Consider the following 19,796-nt stretch of genomic DNA (forward strand, 5'->3'; position numbering starts at 1 on the left):
CACTAATTCTACCTGAAAATGTAAAAAGTCTCCTGTGAGACCCCGAAGGCAGAAAAGGCGATCTTTATGGAGCCCAGATGGGGCTGAAGTCAGCATTCAGGCCTTTTCTAGCTCTTCTTTTTCTCCATTTACACCATTACCTGCACGTCCACTGGCTCTGCACAGGATGTTTATAAACAGCGATTAAAAACGGAGGGGAAAAGGCAGCTGATTGTCTAGCTTGCAAACACCTTTCAACACAACAGGTTTAGTTCCGTTGCAGAAGCTACGATCAAGTCTTCTCTTTGTTTTAATTCCTGAAAGAAACTGGCATAGCCAAGATGAAGAGAAATTCTGTTGCAGCGCATGTATCTTATGGGCTCACTGTTAAAACACGCAAACTCTGAAAACACCAATTCCACCTGAACGTTTTGGGTGTTATTTGTTTAAACATGTTTGTTTGTTTTTTTAGTGAGGCTAAAAATATTTTCCCTTGGTGTTTCTGAAGGGATATTTAGACTAAAATAAAAATAAATGGCATGTTTAAAACGTTATAGTCATCAGACCTGGGACCGAGTGCAGAAAACGGATGGAGGAAGTGAATGTTAGGACCTGTGTAGTAGTTTTCCTATTTTGACTGCTCTAAATAGATGTGGAAAAACAAATTGAAAGAAAAAAGTATATCTCCACCCTGTCCAAGCGAGGAAAGAAAAAACATTACTCCTATTTGAGTTAAGCTTCAAAATAAATACATGTCCATAGAATAATTTTTCCTGTTATTGGATATCAAGTCCTGTTACTATGAACTATTATAATTATATGAAACTGCTTTTTTCGTACCAGACTTTTTGTCATTGGGTAAAGTCTTGACAGGACTGAGCTGAGAAATTTTAGGAAGTGGTTATTAAGAAATATTTATGGTAGAATAATATTGACTCTAATAAAATTTGACTTGCAGTTTCTCTTTTTTTTTTTATTTGAGAGAGAGAGAGCGTGTGAGTGAAGGAGAGGGGTCGAGAGAGAGAGAGAGAGAGAGAGAGAGAGAGAGAGAGAGAATCTTAAGCAGGCTCCACGCTCAGCATGGAGTCCGACATGGGGGTCAACCTATGTCCCTGGGATCATGACCAAAGTCGAAACCAGGAGTTGGGCGTTCAACCGACTGAACCACCCAGATGCCCCTTCTTGAAGTTTCCTTTTAAGTGAGAAAAACAATGAGAATCTTAGCAAAGAAAGGGACATTAGACACAGGGTTTCCTCCTCTGGATAACAGAACCCTTTGTTAGGATACTTAACAGCCTGAGTCATTCATTAATTCCCCGAAAATATAAGGCTAAATGCCCTGTGTGAATTTTTCTGGAAAGAAGGTACGTAGCTTTAATTTAATTCTCAAAGATATATAGATATATTTATTATACACACACATTTAATTTCGTGGAATCCCATTAAGAACCACAGAGCAGGGGCACCTGGGTGGCTCAGTTGGTTAAGCAGCTGACTTCGGCTCAGGTCATGATCTCGTGGTCCATGAGTTCGAGCCCCGCGTCGGGCTCTGTGCTGACAGCTCAGAGCCTGGAGCCTGTCTCAGATTCTGTGTCTCCCTCTCTCTGACCCTCCCCGGTTCATGCTCTGTCTCTGTCTCAAAAATAAATAAACATTAAAAAAAAAAAAAACCTTAAAAAAAAAAAAAAGAACCACAGAGCACACCCCCCTTTCAAAAACATTTATTGTCTGGCATTTCACCTACGATGTCACACGCAACCCCAAATCAAAATTAAGGGAGACCTTGACATTCTATAGGAGTCCGTCATATTATGCCCTGAGTCACCTTCCTCGAATATAATCATCATTCAAAAGGCCGACATGAGTGACCCTCTGGTCACTTTCCAAGGCTCAGGTATGTTTCATGCCCTGGAACTTCGGGAAGCTAAGTCATCAGCACTCATGGAAAACACTGGGCAAGAATGTTTAAGCTTTGACGTTGCAGTAATTCTCCTTTGCTGAGCCTCAAAGGGTATACGCTAATTTGAAGATTATTAATTTGTCAGCTGAGGAAAAAAATGTATATAGGGAATGCATTTTAAGTTAGACTTGGAAAAGGCAGCTACCCAAAAGCCACAGTGAAACTAGCTAACAGTGCGCTGTTCTGTCTGCAAACTCTTTCACACAAATTATTTCCAGGAGTCACAGCCAGAGTATTTACCAACCAGCACGGTGTGCACCCAGGCCAATCAGGGTGGATTTCAGCTGGCTGTAAACAGCTGGCATAGCTGTGCTGGGCCATCCCAGGTGAATTCCAGCCCCGGTTAGTTTATTTGAGGTCCCTAACGGTGCCAAACCTGTTTCACCAATGGGTTGAAGAAGACTCAAAGGGGAAGAAACCGAGCTCAGAGAAGTTGAGAGGTGGCCTGAACCAATTACCTACTAAAACACTGGAGATGAGATTCAAAGCCGCTTCTCTGACCTCCTCTCTCCCCTTCTTCAACTTTGCACGTGCCCAGACATGTTCTCAGGGAGCCCACCTTGCCTGGACCCTATGCCACAGGGGACAACAAAGCTACTGGGACCGGTCAGCAGTCTACCCACCTAGGCACGTCTTTAGAGCCCGCGGGACAGGTGACCCCTGCTCTCGACTTTTCTGTGGGGCTTGCACCTCTTAGAACAGAGTGACCTGGGGTTGGCTGGCCAGTGGCACCAGCCTTGCCAGGATCCCTGAAGCCTGAGACACGCGAAGCACTCACACCAGAGATGTGGCTTAGGAGGATGGGAAGGGAGGTGAAAACTGTGGATGACATTTTCAAGCAAAGGTAAAGCTAAAAACCGGTGTCGGCTCAAAGTCCCGCCACGGTCGTTTGGTTGTGTACCTTCCCGGATGAGTTCGCTTTGTTCCTGTCAGCATTCTGCATGGTCCACCCACAGGATATTACTTTATTAGGACGGGGAGCAGTGGCGGGAACAGAATTGAGTGTTTAGAGAACCCTTTTGATAAAATCGCTTGCCGGCTAGTCAGTGTTTTCCATGACGACGAGACCCAGCCAGAGAAAAATGGGTCTGTCTCTCACCCTTTCTCCACACCCTTCTGACGGTAGAGACCCACTGGGGGTGCGGGTGGTCAGCCACCCGGGGACCACGGTGCAAGAGCCTTCCTGCTCTCGGCTGCCTCGCAACGTCCATGCGAGTCAGTGCTTGCTCAGGAAATGTTGGCTGATTGAATGAGTGAGCGAATAAGTGAAACAAAAAATGAACTAATGAGTTCGTGGTGGGTATGTCCAAGGGCCGGAATCCTCAGACTTCGGTGGATTGCTGGGACCCCCTCGGATAGAATGTACCAAACATGCCTTTGCTAAGGGCAGGGGAAGCGTTAACTATTCAGCCACGCCTCTGCGTTTCCCACCTCATTCACCGGCACCACCCTGCCTCTCCGCACAACTAGCACAATGAACACCTGACAAAAAAAACCCACAACCAAAGCTCCTGGGTGGCTCGGGCAGTTAAGACTTCATCTCAGCTCAGGTCACGATCTGAGTTTGCGGGTTCAAGCCCTGCATCGGGCTCTGTGCTGACAACGTGGAGCCTGCTCAGGATTCTCTTTCTCTCTCTCTGCCCCTCCCCTGCTCGCACTCCCTCCCACTTTCTCTCTCTTTCAAAATAAATAAATAAACATTAAAAAATAACCACAGAAAACCTAATGTCCCCTCGTCCTCTGAATATCTACCCTGAGCCCTTCACCATCAGGCTGTCCACTCAGCCCGGAAAGACCTGTCTTCTCCCTTCCCGCTCTCCTAAAACAGCCCGCCTTAGGAGACCATGGACAAGATCCACGTGGCCCGACAGGCCCTCCTCACCTCACCTCTCACCATCCACCACACGCCCCCCCCCTCCCCGGTCGTTTGCTGAAGACTGCCTTGGACTGGCAACTCTGCTCGTGTTTCAAACTGGATTTGGACCCCTCCAGTGTCAGAGAACCTAGCACCAGGCTTGGCAGGTGGATGTCTGTTGAAGAACAACAAAGACATCATGGCACGTTAGGCTTTTCAAGTGTTTTGGCCTTTATGTTTTGGATGACCCCCAGGGAGACAGGGCCCCGAACTCTGGATTCAGAAGGGGCACTGGCTCTCAGAGACCTGGAGAGACGGGGCACAGGACGTGCCTGAGAAGTCGGGCTTCCAGGCCGACCTGTGTGCAGACTGACAATTCACCAGGGAAGGGCTGTAACGTGCTCCCTGGAGCACGCTCTCCCTACCTCCACGAAGAGACGACGGTAGAAAATGAGCTCGCCCGTCCCTCTCCAGAGCCCGGCACCAAGCCAGCCTCACAGGTATGTGCACAGCTCTCAACAGTGCTATCTGGTCACCAGCCACTTCTCTGAGCTGTCCCACAGTCCCAGAGAGCTGGAGGGATGGGAATAGAACCGGGGCCCTAGTCCTGAGGAGCCTAGGGATAAATCAGTAGGAGACTGGGGGCCACGAAAGCGCCTGGCTGTGGCATAAACCACCAGATAGCTAGAGCTCACGCTGCTTTGCTTAAAAACTGCACCGATAACACAGTCTGCCAATTCTCAATCTTAGGAGATCATCCGCCACCTGGACGTGACCGGCCACTTACGAGGAAAGCGCTCCAAGATTCCAAGAGACTAAAAGGCTCCTAACTGTTGTTTAGAAATGTAAATGGCCCTAAATTATAACCAGAGAGGGAAACGCATCTAGGGGCAGGGAGGGCCATTCTGTAATCGGGTCTCGGGGCTGTCTGGCTTCTCCAACGCGCAGGGCAAATACAGACGGTTTATAGATGTGGGCGAAGGTTCTCAGAGTGAAGAATGTCCATTTCCATCAGAGATTAAAATGCAGTTTGGGAAAACAATTACCTGCCTGGGATCCTGGGAAAGTAAAGCTTCCTGGTTTCTCTGCCAAGGGGAACGATTGTAAAACAAGGCCTGAGAATCTCACAAACAAGATTCTAGAATTTTATCCAAACAGCTGCAGTTCACCTTCAAGGAGCCCAGACGCACTTGGGTCTGATGGATGTTGCAACACCAAGTTCGAGGTCTCCCCGGTCTCGTGCCAAGAGCTGGCCCCACGGGACAAAGACAGAACAGTTGCTCTCTTAATGGGAGCAGAAAACAACCCCCCCCCACCCCCCACCCCCACCACCCAACCTCTCTGCTTTGTTGTGAAATTGTCACTGTGCCTTTGAGAAGAGATTAAAATCCTAGCCATGTCAAATTTAAAGGGCAGGTTCCCAGGCAGGGACTGGAGAGGGGTTTGGGCAGCGGTGGCGGGTGGGGGGTGGGGAAACCAATTGCAGTGAATTTACGGAGGATTTGGGGATCACAAAAGTCAAGGGCCTTGACTCAACTGAAATTAATGGAAAAGTACAAGTCTGCCATTTAAAGATAATAGTAAAATAAAGCGGCAAGGATATTCTGGCTTGTTCTCTGCCTCCATTCTTGAGCCTGCTTAGGAATCTCGGAGTGGGCTTCCTGAGGCACAGCATGGGTGCCGCACAAGCGGCTGTTTTTACCTCCTTTCCTGCCCTGGACACACAAAGATTCGGTAGCCGAGAGGGAGGATAAACGGTCCACCCACAGCTGAACATTTCCTGAGGGCCAGGGAGGTGCTCGGCAAAGCTGCTGGAATTGGTGGGGGGAAGAAAAAGAATATGAGTTCTCAAGGCATTGGCAGAAAAGACTAGAGAGAAAGAGGCCGCAGGAAAGTTCCCTGGCTTGGCGGCCTTGCCAGAGTCTCAGACACGGGACACTCCGCCTTCAAGAAGGAGGCCCTGGATCCTTCCAGAGCCCCTGAATCTCTCATCTGGCTCCAAATCTTCGGAAGTGCTATATAGGAACCCCTCCACATATTCTCTCCTGACTCCATTTGTAAGGCGAGGAGACGGGTGACCGCAAAGACATTCTCATCCTGTGGGTCTGGTTCCCAGAGAGCGACCCATTGGGGTGTGGGGAAGAGGGCCCCCAGCTCCACCTTAGGGAGGGAGCGCATCTCAGCCTGGGGCCTGATCGTTTCCAGGCCTGAATATGACCACTGGTCTTTGGACAGACACTGACATTGAAGAAATATTCTTTGATTAAAGAAATCTTTTGATTAACGTCATTGTTGGCTCATCCTCCTTTCTAAGACGAGGGGCAGGAGCTGTGCCCACCTCACGGGTTAGGGTTCTTACGAAAACGGAACGGGTGGGCATACATGGTGTGGCCCATCGTGGGTGCTGGGCAGACGGTAAATTTCATCAGTGTTGCGGGTGCCATTGTTCTCTGTTCATTCACTCAGCCTTCCGTTTTCTCGCTCGATGAACTTTCTGTACTTTGACACCCATTACAAAGGTATTCTGATGAACGTTTAACGTCCCCCGTCATTCACGAAAGAACTCCAGGGTCCCCAGTCAAATAAGCATATGGCAGGCAATCTATGCCGTCAAGGAAGCACAAGTTTTGACATGATTAAAAAAGCCTTCCTTTCCCACAAGTTCCCTTCCTTCATTTCCCCTTTCTCCTTTCTTCTCCCTTCCAAATCCTCTAAAGATTCCTCGCAGACGTTTTATTAAGCCCTGACAGGTTATGGAAGGTGAGTTTCAGTAGTACGAAGATAAATGTCACTTACAAAGTCGTTCGCCAAATCGTGAAGAGCAGGGGCGAGAGAGACCGAACTCCCCCCATAAAGCAGAAGCCCTCTGCGTTGCTAGGAATGCCCGTCCTTGAGCAAAGACTGCGGCAGGAGTCCCCTCTCTCCCTTTGTGAAACGGAAACGGAACCATTTGCCAGCTCCCTGTCCTACAGGGCTCCTCGTGCAGCGTTCAGTCCCTGGAGAGAGGAGGTGGAGGCAGGCTGTCTGCCCACCCCATCCGGGCTCAGTCTCCAGGGTGTTTTCCACCCTCCCAGCCCAAGCAGAGCTATGTGAATGATCGCTACCAGCCAGCTCGGTGGCGGGGAGGCTGCTCTGCTGAGACTCTGTTTCTGGGGGCTGACGCTGCAGGGGGGAGTACGGGGATCTCCCATCAATACAGGACACCTGCTTCCTGCAGTGGGGACCCATCACCAGTGCTTTGCTGGTGGTGCTTTGGAGCAGGGCTCCTGCGGGAGCTGCCCCCATGGGCAGACACGTCCTTTTTCCTATTATAGTTACAACAAAGACAATAAGCAGCAAATCCACCGAGGGTCCTCGTGGGCTCCCACTAATCAACATCCTCACAATGCCCGTGGAAACTTGTCAATGCACAGACCCTCTGGTTCACTGCGGTCCAAGGGGCTTCTCGTGCCTTTAAAAATAAACATTGACGCTGCGAGGGTGCTCTGTTTCATTTTGCACTCTTCCTAGCTGGTGATGGAAGGCTCCAAATGAGACACTTTCAGGGCAATCAAGAGCAAAAAAGGGACAGAGGACACTCATTGTTGCCTGTCTAGTCAGAAATGAAGAGATTTTGCCTTGTTTGGCCAGGGGTTACTAATTTCAAGGATGCCAGTTTTAGAGTTCATCTCAGTTTGACTTGTAAATGAAAGGTGGAAACTAGCCAAAATTACCCTGCTGTGTGGCTGCTGGCCCCAACATGCCTCATAACCCGTTTTCCATGCTGGGGTGGGGCAGAAGTTCACTGACATCACTAGAAAGTTCAGGAAACTAGGAGGTGGGACACAAGCAGTGGAAGACGGTGAGGCTCAGGTTCGGCGTATGTCCCGTGTTTCCACTTGACCCTTCCGTGTCCTCACCTACAGAGAGGGTGAGGGTTTGGCTTTCTCTTACAGAGGCGCTCTTGGCATTGGCTGTATCAGAATTGCCCAGGAGCTTGGCAAAAATACAGTTGTGTGGGCTCTTCTGTGAGACCGGGCCTCTGGAGTCTTTGTTAGCTGTCCTAAACCAAGACTTCAGAACCACTGCCTTTCAGGACAGTGGAGAGAAATAAGGATGAGAAGAGTTGGTAAAGGTTTATTGAAATAGAAATGTAAATTTCTTCTAATACTTTTTTTTTCAAAGCTTATTTATTTATTTTGAGAGATAGAGAGAGTGACCAAGTGCGGGAGGGACAGAGAGAGAGAGAGAGAGAGAGAGAGAGAGAGAGAGGGAAAAAGAACCCCAAGCAGGCTTTGCATTGTCAGCACAGAGTCTGATTTGGGGCTCGAACCCACGAACTGTGAGATCATGACCTGAGCTGAAGTTGGATGCTTAGCCAACTGAGCCACCCGGGCGCCCCCATCCTTCTCCCTTATCTGGCTTTGCCTTCACCTTTTCTCCTTTCCTTTACACAAGTCACTCTCGTCTTGCTAACAGCGAAATCACTCCGGGAGCTCCAAGTGCCACGTGCAGAGGGTCTGGAGGACTGGGTTCGGGATGTGGCCTGGGCGTCAGGATCGTTAAACACTCCGCAATGACTCTAACGTGCAGCGAAGATGTGTGGAGACCTGCTTTATTTAGGTCGGTCAGACGCAGCCTGCAGGATCAGGAAGGTCACCTGGACACGGCCAGGCTGACAAGGTGGCTGCCTACGGTCCCGCTGTTTTCAATAAAGCACCACGAAGAAGCACGCAAGTGGCCCCGATGACGCTCTAGCCGTGTCAGCCGAGAACACCTGGCCGTCCCGGCTGCCCTCCCGGAGCGAGAAGCCCAAACACCTCCATGGGCGAAGGGCGGCTTGGCGGGTCTGTGCAGAGGGACTCTGAGAAAACAGAGTCTCCCTTGGGACCAGCGGCTGTCCACAAGCTGTGTGACAGCAAGGAACGTGGCTAGCACAGCCTCCCTGCATTTTACTTTTTTATTAAAAAAATTTTTGTTTTGGTTGTTTATCTATTTTGAGAGAGAGAGAGCATGAGAGCAGGGGAAGGGCAGAGAGAAAGGGAGAGACAGAATCCCAAGCAGGTTCTGCATCAGCACAGAGCCCGACATGGGGCTCCAACTCACGAACCGCCAGATCATGACCTGAGCCGAAACGAAGAGTCGGACACTTAACCCACTGAGCCAGCCCGGCGCCCTTCCCTGCATTTTAAAGAGCCCGAAACAAGGGGCGCCGGGGCCATCTCGGTTCTCCTGGTGAGACCCACACCACAAAGCAGACCTTAAAGCTAGCTGGCCCTTCTGCAAAGCAGCTCTCCGGTGTCGTTGCACACACAGACACACAGACCTGGCACAGGACGGACAGTTTTACGTGGAGCTCTGCTCTGCACCAATCTCCTTACGGAAGTCGTTCAGACTGTCACAAAACCTCGTGTTCCCGCCCTGGGCATTTGTCTGAGGACGAGGGTAACTCCCTGCAACGCAACGGATTCTGGGGATGACCCGGCCCGCAGCCCCTCCGGGACGGGCAGGCTGGGAACAGAGCATTACCAAAACAGCCGAGGCTTGTGCACACCGTGGAAGTCAGGGTAGCGCGGCAGGAAGCGCGCGCTCTGTCTCCCGCACTTGGCACGGAGCCTGGTGCACGCAGGTCGCCAATGAGTGAGCAAACGCGTGTCATGTTGAAGGTGGAGTTGAAACCCACTACTTGCCGCGGACAAGGAACGGCTGAGGAAGGCTAGCGAGCACGGGGCTTCCCACACGGAGCGTGCCCAGCTGGTGGATGGGAGCACAGAAGGGGCCAGGGCACGTCCTGAGTGCCAGCCACCAGGGAGGGCTGGAAAAGGCCCCCTGGGATGCCCCTCCCCTTGGCTGCGGGCCAGGAACGAGGAGGAGAAGAAGAGTAGAGGCGGTGTGTCTGCTCCTCCAGCTCCCCAGGTGAGGAAAGCGGGCCCTCCGTGGGAGCCTGTGTCCTGGGACAGGTCCCCGATCCCCCGAGGCCCCGTGCTCAGGTGCGCCCGCCGGCACCTCGGGGAAAGCTGAAGCAGCTGCGAATTGAGAGGCTTTGCAAAGGCGGCAAGAATGAAGCCAACTCCACAAAGGGCACCGAAGACAAAGGGGGCATCTGAATGGCTACATGTGCAGCAGGAGTTCAGAGGGAGGGGACACCAGGCCATCGTCCTCTGTGTGGGTGTGGGGAGCTCGGAAAAGCGTGTCTGAGAACTCGACACGGATATCTGGAATCACGCAGTTGAAACAGGCACCATTCGCTGGAGAGATTCCTCTGCTCTCTCTTTCCTCTCTCCTGTGTGCTTTACACAGTGTGATTTATTTTAGCAAGAATAACTGTACTCCCCTCTTACGGCCCGACTAGGAGCTTCTTTGGAAGGCAGCTTGCCACGGAGCGCTGACCCTCCACTCCACGGCGTAGAAGTCCTGCCCTTCAAACATGCACTGTTCCGGGGACCACACAGGCACAAATATGTGGCAGCCAGAGCAGAAAAGAAAAAGGCACCTTGAAGAAATGGAACGGACCGGATCCTGGAGAGTTTGACTACGTCCCAATGGATGTTTTCGGGGATGGTGACACCAATCAGAACACATTTGTCCGTCGTTGGTAAGACAGAAAGACCAACATTGGCAGCGCCCATGCCAACCTTTCTCCTTTCCTTAGGATTAAGCATGTGACACCATCGTGGTGCCATTACCTTGACCACCAACACAGTCTCCTAACTTCTCGTGTTCAGACTCTGTGCTCACTAAGCTACCTCTTAAGCTCATCTGGCTTCCCAAGAAAATCTACCCACAGAGGGACCATGGGCTGGGGCAGGTAAGCGTCTGTATCTCCTTACAAATGAATATGCTGGCATTGTGGGCTGAACACCTGTCCAGTGGGCTGTTAGTGGGAGTCAGCCCCTACGAGATGGATTTGTCCTTGAGGAATGGACACATCGGGTCTTTGTGCAGCCGCGATGAGGTTCACACCCCGGGCCGCGGTGAATCCAACAAGTAATGTCACCCTCAGAAGCCTCTTAGAGTCACCCTCTTCAGCTTCCTGTGCCGGTAGCCCAACAAATTGTTGAAAGCCTTCCATGGCTGCTTCTTGAACTTATGCACTTTCCTCAAGTGAAGAGTAGATTCAGAAATGACCAGAGTTTTGCAGGGTGTGGACGCCTTGCGTGATTTCCACGGTGCAAGGAACAGTGGGCATCGGTTTCACTCCTTAGCTACGTGGAAAATTTCACAGCGGATATAAATTCTGATCTGTTTATTCCTTCAGCCACCCCTGATTCTAATATAGTCAGACTGAATTCCAGTCAGAAAGGTTGCCCAGTGTCAGAGATGTCTGCTCTTAAAGAACAAAGGATTTGGTTGGGGAGATATATACATGAAACGATCAAGCATAGTCAATGACACAAATAAAAACATAGCCCAAGCGGATAAAGGAATCAGCCAGAACTGAGTGGAGTCAGCTTAGTGTCATGATAAAAAGGACGGGTCTGGCAGTCAAATAGACCCGGATTCTAATGCTCTCCTGTTTGTGACTTCGTAAGGTACAGGCGAGGCTCAGCAGGGTGGGAACAGAGTGCCTGACGCATGGGAGGTGCTGCAGAAACGGTCACTAAGAAATCTCCATGCAGCAGGGGAAAGGGGAGGACACTTTATGCTCACTCTGTATCAGGCACTATTCTCAGTGCCTCATCGCATTAGCTCATCTCACGTGGCAGGAGGTAGGTACCATTATTAACTCCGTTTACTAATGAGCAAAGCAAGGCCCGGAGGAGTTAAGTAATTTGCCCAAGGTCAACACAGCTAGTAGGTGAGAGCTGGGATTTGAATCCAGGCAATGTGGGCCCCGAATTTGGGATGTTAACCACCTTCCGGTCTTTTCTCATTACATATGCCACACACACCTCTTTGAGTCCTACTCATTACCGGACAGAATTGTCAAAATGCCTTAGATATTTGGGATGAATACTGAAAATATTATAAATCCCTTGCTTGTAGGGAGTGGCTGTTTGGTGCGATCTCTGTGGATCACTCCGTGACCTCTCCAAGACAGTGATGTGCACGGACTATTTCTGTCTCGGTTAATATACGGCACCGTATAAACACTGACTCAACCAGAGAGCCTGGACAATAAATTATCACCATCCCAAGTGCTAAAATAGCACTTGATTTTCTCTCTGCCCGAGCATGCTATCTATTTATATTTTGCTTACTTCTGTGGCATTCACAGTGCTTTATACACATTTCATCATTGCTACACTTCTGTCAATTTATTGTCTCTATTATACGCATGTGACTAATGTACCCAACAACACTTAATATCACTACAGGGTTCTCAGTTTTCAACTAGCTTTTTTATCTAAGGGATTTACCGACTGCATTTAATTTATAATTGGTGGAAATTTGCTGACAATTAGAAGAATAGCATTTTACTGTTTCTTTTGTAACTAAATTCATTTTGTATATGATACGATCATTCTTGTCCCTGGATAGTACCCATGTATTATTTTTTATCCTTTACAATTCCATTTATGGCTGACCTTGAATCGGAATAGATCTGTTATTTTTTTTTCAAGTTTATTTATTTATTTTGAGGGAGAGAGAGGCGAAGGAGGGGCAGAGAAAGAGGGAGAGAGAGAGAGAATCTCAAGCAGGCTCCACCCTGTCAGCCCAGAGCCCGATGCGCAGCTGGAGCTCATGAACTGTGAGATCAAGACCTGAGCTGAAATCAAGAGTCGGACACTTAACCGACTGAGCCACACGGGTGCCCCTAGATGTGTTATTTTAAAACTACAAATACAATTGCCTTTTCTCCTCAGTTGACTTTCTGAAGTCCAATATATACACACGTCTTATTTTTTCAGGTGGATGAGTGCAGGGACACAGATGCATTTTCAAATTTGGTCTTCACCTTTTCGGTTTTCGTATTCATGGGCAAAAAATAAATTTAGAAGATGAGACGGAGTAAGGAAAAGAACCCCAGAGAAAGATTTCCTTGACCAGCTGGAGGACAGATGAGAGCCCCAAATTCTGGCGTGCATAAACTGGAAAACCAGGTTTGTGCGTTGCCGGGAGTTAACAGAACTTAAGATTTAGAAGCAGGCCTTAGTGCCGAATGTATAAAGAGAAATGGAGAGAGGGTTGTCATCTGATGTTTCTGTCAGTGACACATAAAAATAGCCCAAATGCTTATTAGCCTAAGGCCGGGGGCATTCTGTTTCCTTTTGTCTCCCCTCGTGTGAATATCCGTCCTTGTTACTGAAAACAGAAACTCCAGCCTTAAGCATTTCCCGGCTTCAAAATAAGGATATTATGCCACAGTCCCTGTCCAAGAACCAGCAGTTACTTCCTTCCACGGGAGCCCCTGAAGTTTTCCACCTTGCCCAGGCGTGCCACCTGCCAGGGTGAATTTACGAAGAAGGGAAGGTATGACCAGACACGAAGATGACTCCTAAACGCCTTCAGGATCAACGATGGTGTTGGAGGAATGTTTAGAAACAAAGTCATTTATTCTGGGCGGTTTTGTGCCATGATATGGAGAGCCCTTAACAAGGTCCAGGAACCAATCCGTAGTCAAGATCCTCATTCACAAGAGAAGGCCAGGCACGGAGTTCTCTTTTACCTCTGGACATCAGCACATTCTGTTCTCTCGCCGCAGATAACTGGGCACTTCGATTCCTTTTCTTTCAGGACTTCGTTCCCATTTCTTCTAAAAAGCTTTTCCCAAAATTGGGTCAGATTCCCTATTCCGGGGGCATGGTCCCACGGCTATGCCAGTTCCACTTACCTTACAAGGTTGCAAAATGCCAGCAGCCCCTGAAGACCAGGTCCCAGGAAAGAGTTGAATGGGAGAATGGGTGGAGGGTGGCAGGAAAGCAAGAATGGAGATGGGGGCTTGGAAGGGCCTGTCTAGGACTGTTACCGTGACTTCTACATGGCCATCCTGGGTGGACCCTATGGAACTGTGGAAATCTTGTAAATCAAAACCAGGCCAAGCCTAAAATTAGTTCTACTAATAGAAATTACATTACTTGAATGTTTCCAAAGCAGGTTTTGCTTTTTTATTTTTCTTTGTTCTTCATCTCAAGAAAATAAACAACGGTATGGCGTTCAAACATGAATCAGGCCCAGCCCTGAAGGCTGGAGCGGTTTTCAGATGGCAGGTGGCATGTCCCACTTGGCCCTGCTCATGGAGGGCTGGCGTTTACCCGATGGAAATATCAGCAGAACCAAATGAGCTTGGGAAGTTTCCATTAGCTTCATAGCTATAGGGTCAGAGCTCAGACAAATGTGAAGCAAGGAATAAATAATCACAATGGTGAGTGAAATGTGCTCGAACGCAAGATGATAACGAACGATTAAAGCATGTTTGCTGTTATATCTTTTTCCAAAATTATCTGTTTCAACAGCAAAACAGACGCTCAGAAATTAATTCACCAGTGCCATGTCTCAGGCAGAACGACATATGGAAATAGCACGGTCTTTGGCGTGAGGCCGGGCTTGAGGGCTAGCTCCCAAACTTCCTTGGCTACACAACTTTGGCAAGTTACTTAAGTTGGTCCAGCCTCCACTTCTTCATCGTCTGTCGGGGTTTTGTGAGGTTTACAGAACATATAATACAAGTGTTCAGCTCCTGGTTCAATAATAACGACTACTGCGATCGCCATTATCTTTAACACCATTGGAGAAACAGTAAAAACATCCATTTGGAAATTATGAATGACCCTAGGCTGGACTGAAGTTTAATTGCTTATGTGATATGCATAACGGTCTGAATAAGCAAATCAGAATGCAAACTAGAAAGTAGCTGACAAACAGAAGACAGCAAACTTTCAAGCATTTTAATAACACCCGTTTTACTATAAACAATATGGGTATATAAGCTAATCTTTTAAAAATTTTTTTTGATGTTTATTTACTTATTTTTGAGAGAGAGCGCAAGCCGGGGAGGGGCAGACAGAGACAGGGAGACACAGAATCCGAACCAGGTTCCAGGCTCTGAGCTGTCAGCATAGAGCCCGACGTGGGGCTTGAACCCACGAACCGTGAGATCATGACCTGAGCCAAAGTCAGACGCTTAACCAACTGAGCCACCCAGGTGCCCCTAACTAATTTCAATTTGTATTACTTTGTCACAATTATTAATTTTATTTTACTAATTTTAATTACTTTTAATTTTAGTTTACTTTATAATACTCCATAATTAGTAAATTATATTATATTAACAGGACAGTATATTTTATACCCTTCCAAAAAATGCTATGCTTATACAGCACACTCTCCATACAGACTTCAACTTTTCCACTCTACGCTAATCTCACGCATCTTTTTATGTCAGTTCATAAACATCCACCGCGGTTTTTAACAGCTATATTTAATTTCATAATACCAATTTACCATCATTTAGCCAGGCCCCTGCACAGATATTTCTTTTTCTTCCTCAGTTTGTTTGTTTGTTTTATGCTTTTGCTGCAAAAACAAAATAAATAACGCTATGATGGATGTCCTTCCATATACATGGGAAAACCCCTAGAAGTGAGATTGCTGAGTCAAAGCGCACACAAACTCAGTGTTTTCAAAACTGAGGTCAAACTGCCCTCCAAAAAAATTCACCAAAATATACCTTCCTTTAATGGCGTGTGAAAAAACAAAAACAGAAAAACCCCTGACTGTTTTACACTTGCTTCCCCTAACTCTCGCTCTTTCTAGACATGACCCCGAGAAGAAGGTACAACCTGAAGTCATCATAGTAACTGATTTAAATATTTACCCTTTGATATTTACCCTTAATTCATGACAGTTTCTTGCAGGTCTCATCTGGAAATGCTTCCTTTAGAAATGTAAACAACACTGGAGGTCTAAAAGTTTCTGTTCCTCCTAGCTTAGGTGTATCAAGTCCCTCCCGTCAAGGAGGGGGCCAGGAAGAGCTCTCCAGCCCCCAAAAGTAAAAAGCAACAATCAAGTTAAAACAACAATCAACCAAAACAATTCACAGATAAATGCATCCAGGGTTGCATTTACTCAAGGTTTCTCCGCGTGAGGCTCAGCACTTAGGTATTTCACAGACATGATCTCGCTTTAGGGTCTGTGTATTTGCGGGCACTTACGAGCCCAATAAAAGCCTCCCAGGTTGCCCGATGAGACCTGGGAAAACGGCTGTCCTTCACCTCTGGTGACAGCCGTGAAGATGTCAAAGCCCCGCACCCCCACCATGTCCCACTCGCCCAGCCCCCCTCCCCCAACTCTCCCCCAGGGAAACGCGGTACCCCTTTGAGCCAGCATAGGCCGGCCATCTGTTGGCCCCAAATCCCCATAACTGCTGTTCCTCTTGCTGACCCGAAGCTTGGGGAGATGCTGAAGTGTCTTCTGATCATTGAAAGAGATGGACAGGAGTTTGACGCAGTTTGGGTGTTACGTGTACTCTGTTCTATCTGAATTCTATAAACACTGGTCACGGAGAAGTGGTCTTTTAGATAACCTCCGGGTAAAACAGAACGGCGAGTGAACCAGAACGCCTCACTCTTCTAGCTAACCGGGGAATCCACCGTACTCAAGTATTTCACTCCTGCTGTCAAACTGAGCAAAAGAGTAGATGCCCCCCTCCCAAGGTAAAAAAAATGAGACAAGACCATTTCCCTAGCCAGAATCCAGCATGGCTCTGTCACACACACACACTGACAAATGATCTCCCAGGGAGCAGCCACATCACTGAGGTTAGACCCAAAAAGTAATTGGTTTGGAATGCAGAGCTTGACTAAAGGACTTAAGGCCACAGTATATTCTCTAATACATTTAAAACTTTTTTCCTGAAAGTTTTCCAAAAATCAGTTTTGTTTTGTTTTTTTTTTTTTACATTTATTTATTTTTTGAGAGACAGAGCACGAGCGGGGGAGGGGCAGAGAGAAAGGGAGACACAGAACCCGAAGCAGGCTCCAGGCTCTGAGATCTCAGCACCGAGCCCGACACGGGGCTTGAACCCACAAACCGCGAGATCATGACCCGAGCCGAAGTCGGATGCTCAACCGACTGAGCCACCCAAGCGCCCCTCAAAAATCAGGCTTTTGAAAATGAATCTACATTTTCTCCTCAAATTAACAAGACTCCCCCCTTCCCCCAAGCACGGAGACATGCTCCATGAAGTATCAGAAGCTGGACACCAACAGCATTGTGGGACTTAGCAGAGCTCACCTTTCAGACAGCAGGCCCACCACCATCACACCCCCACTCTGCTGCCTGTGAGGGAAGGAGGGATTCTCCAGACTCCCTTTCTGAAGGTCAAGTCCCCGGTAATGGTTTCTGAGCTCCAGAAGCCAGGGGGCTGCCCCAGAAAATGAAACCACTTTGAGAATCTTTATTTTAGTAACTATAAATCCCCTTGGTCTATTGACGGGCCTATCTTCCACCGAATTCCACTTTCTAGCCAGAAAAATTTTAGTGACATTCCAGTATATTCAGAAACAGGTCATTTGTATTCAATAGCGTCACTAACCTACTCAAATGAAAAAGTGCTTTTTGTGTGTGTGAAATACATCAAACTCTATTTAGGTATCTGAGGCAGGTTTCTGTGAAATCACTTGCTGTGGGTATCCGTGCACAGCAGCTGCTTACTGAAGAAAGGAAGCCAGCCTTGGAGTTCAGGATAAGCCCTAAAGGTTTCTGGAGATTCTGAAATCGGTGCCAGAGAGTAATAAGCCTGTAAGACAGTTAGCTTGCAAAGGTTATAAGAGCGGTACACTGGGATCCCCTTAGGACAGGCTGTTGTATGTGATTAATTAATCACTGACCAATCGGAAATTGCTAAATATTGAAGTGAAATGGGAAATTAAAAAAGAAAAAGTTAAAAAAAAAAAAAAAAAGCCCTGGGGCGCCTGGGTGGCTCAGTAGGTTAAGCGTCTGACTTTGGCTCAGGTCATAATCTCACGGTTCGTGAGTTCTAGCCCCTCATCAGGCTCTCTGCTCTCAGCATAGAGCCTGCTTCGGGTCCTCTGTCCCCCTCTCTCTTTGCTCCTCCCCCACTCTCTCAAAAATAAATAAACATTAAAAGAAAAAAAAAAGACCTGGCTTTTCTTTCTTTCGAATTATTAAAAAATAACCTAAAAGGATAACGTGTGGCACATAAATCACCCACAATTTGGGCGCCTCCTTCCTTTGTGTGACAGCATGTGTATTCAACTACTCTGCACTCAGTGTTCCAGGGGCTGGGGCTGTTGTGGCAAATAAGCCAGGCATGGTCCCTGCTTTCATGGAGCTCGAAGAATACACACACAGAGCACGGTTATCTAGAAGAGTGAGGTGTTCTGGTTAATATGAATATGCATAGGATGAAAATATCCGGCAAACTAAAGTGGGGTGACGGGAGAGGCAAAGACTGGGGGAGCTTCTGTGAGGGAGTGACCTTTAAATATTTGAAAGGCAGGAAGGAGGGGCCCTGGGACAATCAGGAGGAGTGCGATCCGGGTAGAGGTCACAGGCAGCAGAAGGACCCGAGAGCGGGGGAGCTTGCTGTGTATGAAGATCAGGAATCCAGCCGGCGAGCAATGGGTAGGCGGTAACAGATGAGCTGGAGAGCTGTGAAGGAAGGGATCAGGCCGGGAAGGACTTTGGAAAGGAGTGTGGATCGTGGCTGAAGCGTGATGGGAAATAATTCAGGTGATAAGGTAGACGGAAACACGGTCTCCTGCAAAGACCCCAAACTAGAGAGATGACTGAAGACGGTGGGGGGGAAGAGGTAGCTGACGTTCCCGACAGCCCTCAGTGAGGCTCTGAGAAGCTCTGATGGCAGCCGGGTTCTTGGAATGACATCAGCATGTGACACCACAACCACAGCACACGCCATTACATCAGCACTTGTTTGGTCAAGACAGAAGTCAGCAAAAGGCCTTCTCCCTTGACCGTGCCCCAGATTCCACACTTAATCCAGCCTCTTACTCCTCCCCAGAAACACCATCCTGGTCTACTCTGTGTTTAGAGACATCAAAGGCTTTGGGTCCCCAAGCACCGGCAGATTCCATACTTCTCTGTTAACTCATTTTGGGGACAAAAAATACAGGGAACTATCTTTGACATGCTTAATGTGTTTCATCAAAGAACCAAGGTTAATCAATTCTGCAGCCATACATGGGTATGTTTCATGATACCAAGAGCAAAACTCCCAAATATCAGCACCCCGTGATGAATGTCACACTCGACCATTAAAGACTTATTTTTAGCAAAGTCAACCACTAAGTTCTGAGCCAAATGAAAGGTCATGTGTTATCTGAGAAGCACATGGTACTGTGGTCATCAAATAGCTAATCTGGGGTGAGGTGTCCATGGAAGATGCTTGTTATGAAAGCAGAGAGTACTAGAGTGAGTTCTGTTATTCAGAAACAGAAATAAATTGATACAAATGGTAAAGAGAGCACGGGCTTAACAACTAAATTTCCAATGACATTTCCAATGAGTCCAATGAAATGACATTTCTTGATATTTATTATTAACATTGACCAAAAAAAATGTGCCCTGAGATTTCTCAACCTATTTTTCTTTGAGGGCATCGTGGCCATACATCAAAGATGTGGTTCTAAAAGCATATGATCACATCTAGAATGGTGCTGAAGACACCAGAGGAGATTTATTTCCTTACTAGCATGACCTTGAACAAGACAGATTACATTCCTAAGCCTTGGCTCCTCATCTGTAAAAAATAATGATAATCATATTCATCTTCCATAGGGTTGTTGTGAGGAAGGTAGGAGATAAAGCATCCAACACAGCACATGACAAAGCCAGAGACGTCCAATAAATGTCAGTTCACTTTTCCTGTAGCTTTCTGCTCCCACGGCAATCCAAACTTACAGCAAGCTAAGGGTTTTCCTTTTTGTATACATTTTTAGCACCATCCAATGGCTTTGTATGCCACAAAAGGATTGGAATTTTTACCTATTCACAGCTGATGCTTCAGAACCCTGACAAGTCCCTGTTCTAGAGTCCATGCTCAATAAGTAATTATTGAATAGATGACTCGGAGGTTATAGTGACATGAGGCTGAATGTG

General features: G+C 47.7%; 1 protein-coding gene and 1 long non-coding RNA gene across 3 annotated transcripts in view; one reads left to right on the top strand and one right to left on the bottom strand.

The window, feature by feature from the left end:
- Positions 1-19,796, bottom strand: part of BCL2 (BCL2 apoptosis regulator) — a 177,837-nt gene that overhangs the window by 45,147 nt on the left and 112,894 nt on the right. The gene's annotated exons all lie outside the window — the stretch shown is intronic.
- Positions 3,551-6,078, top strand: LOC125149088 (uncharacterized). The gene is made up of 2 exons (XR_007145804.1): positions 3,551-4,294; positions 4,545-6,078. It is a non-coding gene; the product is annotated as an uncharacterized LOC125149088 (long non-coding RNA).

Source organism: Prionailurus viverrinus, chromosome D3 (assembly GCF_022837055.1).
Source record: "Prionailurus viverrinus isolate Anna chromosome D3, UM_Priviv_1.0, whole genome shotgun sequence".
Lineage (NCBI taxonomy): Eukaryota > Metazoa > Chordata > Mammalia > Carnivora > Felidae > Prionailurus > Prionailurus viverrinus.